At 28.9% G+C, this 6,317-nt stretch overlaps 1 protein-coding gene across 2 annotated transcripts in view; it reads left to right on the top strand.

Moving 5' to 3' along the window:
* Window positions 1–3,164, top strand: part of LOC106679396 (uncharacterized) — a 34,640-nt gene extending 31,476 nt beyond the window's left edge. For both annotated transcript variants that reach the window (XM_014418527.3, XM_014418528.2), the window contains one exon: window positions 2,392–3,164. The gene's annotated coding sequence lies outside the window, so the exon portion shown is untranslated. The remainder of the gene's footprint in view (window positions 1–2,391) is intronic.
* Window positions 3,165–6,317: the final 3,153 nt, after the last annotated feature.

Below are 6,317 nucleotides of genomic sequence, written 5' to 3'. Positions count from 1 at the left end.
TATATATATAAGGTACTCATAGTTGTAATTAGGTTATTTAATAGTTGGAATTAGGAATACGTATCTAAGTAGCCTTTTTCTTTCTTTAAAGGATTCCAAATATTATATAATGGAACTTAAATACCTGTTTCCTTATATCTTACTAATTCCAGCATTCATTTCCCATGAAAAAATCGTATTCTTCTGAAACTGCATATAATTATTTTCTAATGTGATAATTATAATGAAAATCCTGAAAAAAATAAAAGATGATCTCTTTTTGCAGTTACCAAAAACAGTTAGTAGTTATTTATTCATATTCCAAAAACTATAGGTCAAAGCTTAAACAGCACTATGTCCAAAATTATATTTTGTTTTATTGAAATTTTTTATTTATTGCTATTTACAACTGTAGATTATAATACATTTAGTGAATTTGATCTCAGTTAAAATGGAGTGTTACAGGCAAGTAGAGTAACTACCCATTGGTAGCACTCTAATGTTCATTGAAATTAAATTATTTCCTCATTGAAACCTTACCATCAATTGCCCCACATACCTCCTTCCATATGCCTCCATCAAAACCCGAGTCAGCATGATCAATTGGGGATTAGACTGAAAAAAAATTGTTTTATTCTAAATAGTAAGATAAACTAATTGAGAATACTATTACTTTACTTTTATTAACATTTTAATGAGTATTGATTAGAAATTATGCTTCTTCAAACTCGTAGCATCAATTCTCTATACTCATAATTAAAGTTTTTCTTTTTTGGAATAGATTGATTTGTGCTGTGCTACTAACTTCAAGGACAGGGTTTGAATCCTGTTGTAGCAAATAACTATTTATTCTGTTACTGTATCTGTGAGTTAACCCAGATGGCTCCTAGATCTCTCTGGAGTTCACTCGATCTCACTATATATTGGGAAAAATTCTAAAAAAAAATTTAATCAATCCTTCATCTAGGATTTATCTTTCAAAATTGGTGGTTGTATTCAATTATCCACAATAAATTGTAAATAAGAAAATATATACTTTGCTTAGTTGTATTTAATTAGTTATTGAATACAATTGTGGTAAAATTAATTCAAATATGTAAATTTTATTTATGTATTCCTTAGTTATTGTTACTGTGATATATTTTGTTTTTGGTGATGTATTCACAAATCCTCAGAGTATAAAGTTTAGAAACAATATTTTATTATCAAACAGGTATACAATCTTTATTCTTCTAATATATTCTGAAGTCTATTATACAGTCGAAATCCGACCAAATACAATATGATTCCAATTTTGTTTTATACTAAATGCAATAATTTGAGAAAAATTGCCTTAAATTTTATACCTCAAAGTCTTTAAGATCTTTTCCTTACTATATCTCTAGAAACTAATGTTTCGGTAATAAGGAGGAGAAAAACATGTCTTATTCATCTCATGTCCTCTTCTCTTTTTTTTCTTATGTTTCTCTATTCATTTTTCCCCTTTTATTTCTTGATATGAGGTAATACCACATCTACACTATTTGCTGGCTTACTGTATATTCTTTTAGGTTTTATAACTTAAATGTTTTCTACTTATTAATTTTATATTGTATCATCTTTCATTAATTTCTCATTACTTCAATTTTTATGATTTATGATATGAATTTTCGTCTGATATTCTTTAAAAAAGATAAATTAACTAAATAGGGCAGTTTTCATGTTTTTACATTAATACTAATTTGTTCAAATATGTGAAATACTATTAGAATTACTACCAGGTTCATAAAAATATAAACATTTTCACAAAAAAAAAGGATTTTTTAGACCGGGTAAGGTTCTAAATCTATTCTCATAAAATTGTTGAATTATTTTTTACAGAGCATTAATGATGACATGATCATAATTTTTAAATCACGTGCTGCTAAAATTAAACCCATATATAGAAAAAGAAATTGATTTTTTTTTTTTTTTTTTTCTCAAGCCATATCGATCATTTTTTCATTTCTTAACAAAAACCTAATGCTCCATTTTATTTGTATCGAATAGAAATGTAGAGGAATGTCTTAAGTGTTTATTTTGCAAAATGAAAAATTCGTGAACTAATATAAATTTTGCTTATAAAACAATTTTTAAAAATGTTAGAACCCCTTATGGAATTTGTGGATTTAATGTATCAGATTCTTCTATGTATTCACTATTATATCTTTATTGCTTTAATACTTATACTAATGAATGTATCTTGTTTTGTTTAGCTCCGATAAAGGCCTAAAATTTTAGTCAAAATATCAGCTTTCATTTTAAATGATTTTACTTTGTGTTCTTTTTAATTTCTCGATCACACTCTTGACCAAATTCGCTTTTAAAACATTTTTAATATTAGTCGATTTAAAAAAATTTACTGACTTATTCTTTTCTCTTTTTTTTTTCCAGGCATGATTAGTTGAAGCATCACAAGATTATTTTTGGTTACATTTAGTTTTATGTTATTTATATTGTTGTTATACCTCATTTTATATTGGAATGACTGCATCTCTTCATTCCTATATCCCGTGATGTATATGTTCAATGTAAGGTGTAAATAATTAGCTGAAATTAATTTTTTTGTTATATTATTTTAGTTATTTTTACATTTAAAGCTCTGAAATATGTTCCTCATACATTTTGATTGAAAATTGTAAATATTGTAAATGTATATATAGGTATTTATAATTAGATTATAAATAATATTTGTAAATAAAATGTGTACTTTGTCTCTAAATAAATGTATACATTATGAAATATATTTTTTTTTACACCTACATTCAGGGATAATTTTAATTTATAGTTTGACCTTCTAAAAGATATATAGTTTGGTCTGTGTGTAAAATTATATGTATTAATTATATTAAGATTTATTCTATTTTTTAATTGTAAAATAATTTCTCATAAGTAGATTTTATTTTCATAATTATATATTTTACATGTTCTTTAATGGATTTGTGGTCTAATTGTTGATAATTACTATCAAAGTTGATATTTGATGTTAAAACTAAGTATTTATGTGTACATTTAAGAATGTATGCCTTGAACTGATTTCTATTTGTTGGCTAACATGCTGTGGAACTTGTTTTTTATGGAATACACTTTTTCTGATTCATCAATGATTCCATATAATATAATCTAAGTCGTATGTATCTCGTTAATAAAGTGCTTAGTAAACAATATGTTGTCTTATTGATTCCATATTTATGTTATTTGGTTTATTATTCACTGGGGTAAATTGATTTCTAGTTTTTTTTCCATTATCTATTCTAAATGGGAAAAATTATTTACTTATTTAGCTGACTACAGTGAAGTCAAAATGAGACTATTGGTTTAGGGATATCTTATAACCCCATCATTTGTGGGTTGGTAACAATTTCTGAGCATATGGCTGAAGCAATTTTCATATTTGATGGTTTAAATTAGTCAAAATTCCTGGAACTGTATCAAAATAATCAAGCTTAAAATACTGAACAATTGTTGCATTTTTTGTAGCCATTGTTTGCAATGGCCAAATATTGTTGGCAGCTTTGTAGCCATTTTTTTTGCGAACTACATAATTGGTTTTCAAGTTAGATGTCTCAAGTTACTTGGTAATATCCAATATGTCTTTTGACACAATATTAGCTCAGAATACTAAAATAAATTTTATTGCATTTCAATGACCTTAAATGGAAGGTTTCCTTATTGGCTGCCAGCTGCCATTGGCCATAATGATAAACTGTCTGTCTATATTGTCATTTTAATATAATGAGTGAATTACAGACAATGGTTAATGGTTTCATTAACTTAAGGTGATCCATGGGTGCTAATTATGAAATATTGTGTTGAGATTATAATAGGTAATACAATTTGATTATATTAATGACAAGATATGGACTGGTGTTCGTATTTAGTTAAATAAAAATAATTATTGCAAAAATGTGTGTTTCTTGGATATGCAATTTGGTGTCAGAAGTGGTATGATTAAATTTTCATAATTGAAGGAGTATGCAATAATATCCATAAATTTTAAAGTGCACATGTGCAACTTAGGTGATATTTGAAGATTTCAACAAAAATTTGAACTTTTTGTGGTAGCAAATTCAAAGTCTACAGTTTCTCACAAAACTGAGATAAAAGGGACTGGATGCATGTAATTATTTTGAATTTGAACATGAAGGTGATGTTAACAATTATGAACTAGTCCTGAAGAATTTGGTTGTCCTAAGATTATTAAGGTTATTTATAAGAGGTTTAATGTTGTAACATTGTTGATATAGTGGGACAGCATTTGAATTAATTTTTAAAGGAGTTGAGATTGCCTGATCAGATAATATGATTAGCAATATAATTTACCTCACCAATAGGTCAATAAGGATTGACCAGAATGGTTTTGAGGTAAACTACTGGGTTTAGTTAATACAAGGCTATTGAATTTTGTTAAGTAGTCAAGACAAAGGGAGAACCGTATAAGGAAAAAATCCTTCTTTCTTTCTGACCTAGAAAATAATATACATAAGCAAATTAAATATATACAATAATAAATGGATGTATATATGCAGGCAAATATTGATCTTGGTTTGCCAGAGTGGCATTATAAGATAAGTTGCTGGGTCCGCTGAAGGTGGTGTCATCAATGATGGCATCAATCTGCCATAAGCATACTAGGGATAGGGACAAGATCCTTCTATCATTGTTATTGCTATGTTAAGCAAGAATGGAACATCTAAGATTCCAAGAGACCTTACTTAAAACCAAAGCCCAGATTTTTTTTGTAATTGCATTTTATGTTTATGTTCTTTTTTTAATCCACTGATCAAAAATTTCGATGGATCAGTGTACCCAGATGCATTTTAGGATTAATACATATATTTGCATATTTTGACTTTAATTTTTAAAAAATATATAAATAATAAATTATAATACAATATTAAAAACTAACTTTCAAATTACAATCAAAAGTTTATATTCATTTAATACAACAAACAGTATAATAAACATTACCTTCAACAGTTCACTTCTAACAATAGGTATGGATTTTCATTTCAAGAAATTCTTCTCCTTGTTTATTTTAAACATTACATTCCACTTCAGATTTAGTTTAGTTACTTACTTTTCTCATCAGTGGTAATATTTATTATTTATAAAATGCCAAAAGTAAATGCGTTATTTAGTTAAAGTTAAAATCTTCTATTGACCCTCCAAAACAAGCGATGAAATGGTTTTTACAATTGTTTATTGCAAGTATTATTGGCCAAAACTGAAAATTTGAAGAAAACCAATTTACATGTTCATACTGGTGAGCTCTATTTTTATTTTTTCTTCTGTTGTACTAATAACTTGACCAGGCCTTGTTTTCAGATATAAAAAGAAATTTCCTAAATGATGTATAATACCTCAAAAATTTATACATAACATGATTTTAATTTGCTTACTAAGAGGAATAAAATAACTGTAAGGACTAATATTATAATAAATAATATGATTCGAATGGAGTTGTTTAACGAAATCGAAAATATAGAGCGATGGAGATCATTTTCCTATTCTGCACAGAAACATCGATTGCAGGTACATGCTAAGAATAATAGTAGAGCTGGGAGTAGAGACTCCCTCAGATCATATGGTTATTACCCCAATTGAAGATGTACTCAACATCAGAAGACCTCGACAATACGCGTTCAGTAGGTTAAGTAGTTGGACAGCGGATGAATTGATAGGATGTCCTACGGGAACTAGCCGTAAATCCTCGAAGGATGGAAATTTCACTCATAAGGAACGAGCCTATCGGTAGTGAAGAGGGTAGCAAGTCCTACAGGAACTAGTCGTAGGTCCTTGCAGGAAGGAAACTTCGCTCTGCAGAGAACAAGCCTATGGTCGCGAAGGTGATAGATAGTCCAACAGGAACTTGCTGTTGGTCCTTAAGAAAGTGATTTACCTACACCGTAACTATTATGCGCGAGCATGTGGATGGGTGGCTGGTACGAGTTGGCCTAAGCTAGTTGCCGATCCGTCGAGAGTCGGTTTTTTGGACACATATCGAAGAGGTTCGTGAGAGCGCTCGTGTAGCGTATCCATTGTTCATTGTCTAGTTGCAACTGAGAGCAGGTGCATGTCCCTGGCCCGGCACTTTTCGAATTTTGAGTTGAAACTTATACACGAATTAGTACCTAATTAGTACTAATTCGTACTAAAATTTCAGAATTAGTACCCAAAAAGATCGCGAGTTATTACGTGTTCAATTCTGCCGGGCCAGGGACATGCCAGCCCGGCACTTTTTGAATTTTGAGTTGAAACTTATACACGAATTAGTACTAATTCGTACTAAAATTTCAGAATTAGTACCCAAAAAGATC

The sequence above is a fragment of the Halyomorpha halys genome, unplaced genomic scaffold (genome assembly GCF_000696795.3).
Source record: "Halyomorpha halys isolate HHAL.00 unplaced genomic scaffold, Hhal_1.1 Scaffold200.1, whole genome shotgun sequence".
NCBI classification, from domain to species: domain Eukaryota; kingdom Metazoa; phylum Arthropoda; class Insecta; order Hemiptera; family Pentatomidae; genus Halyomorpha; species Halyomorpha halys.
The sequence above is the reverse complement of the archived record's forward strand: the minus strand, read 5'-3'. Positions and strand labels throughout refer to the sequence as shown.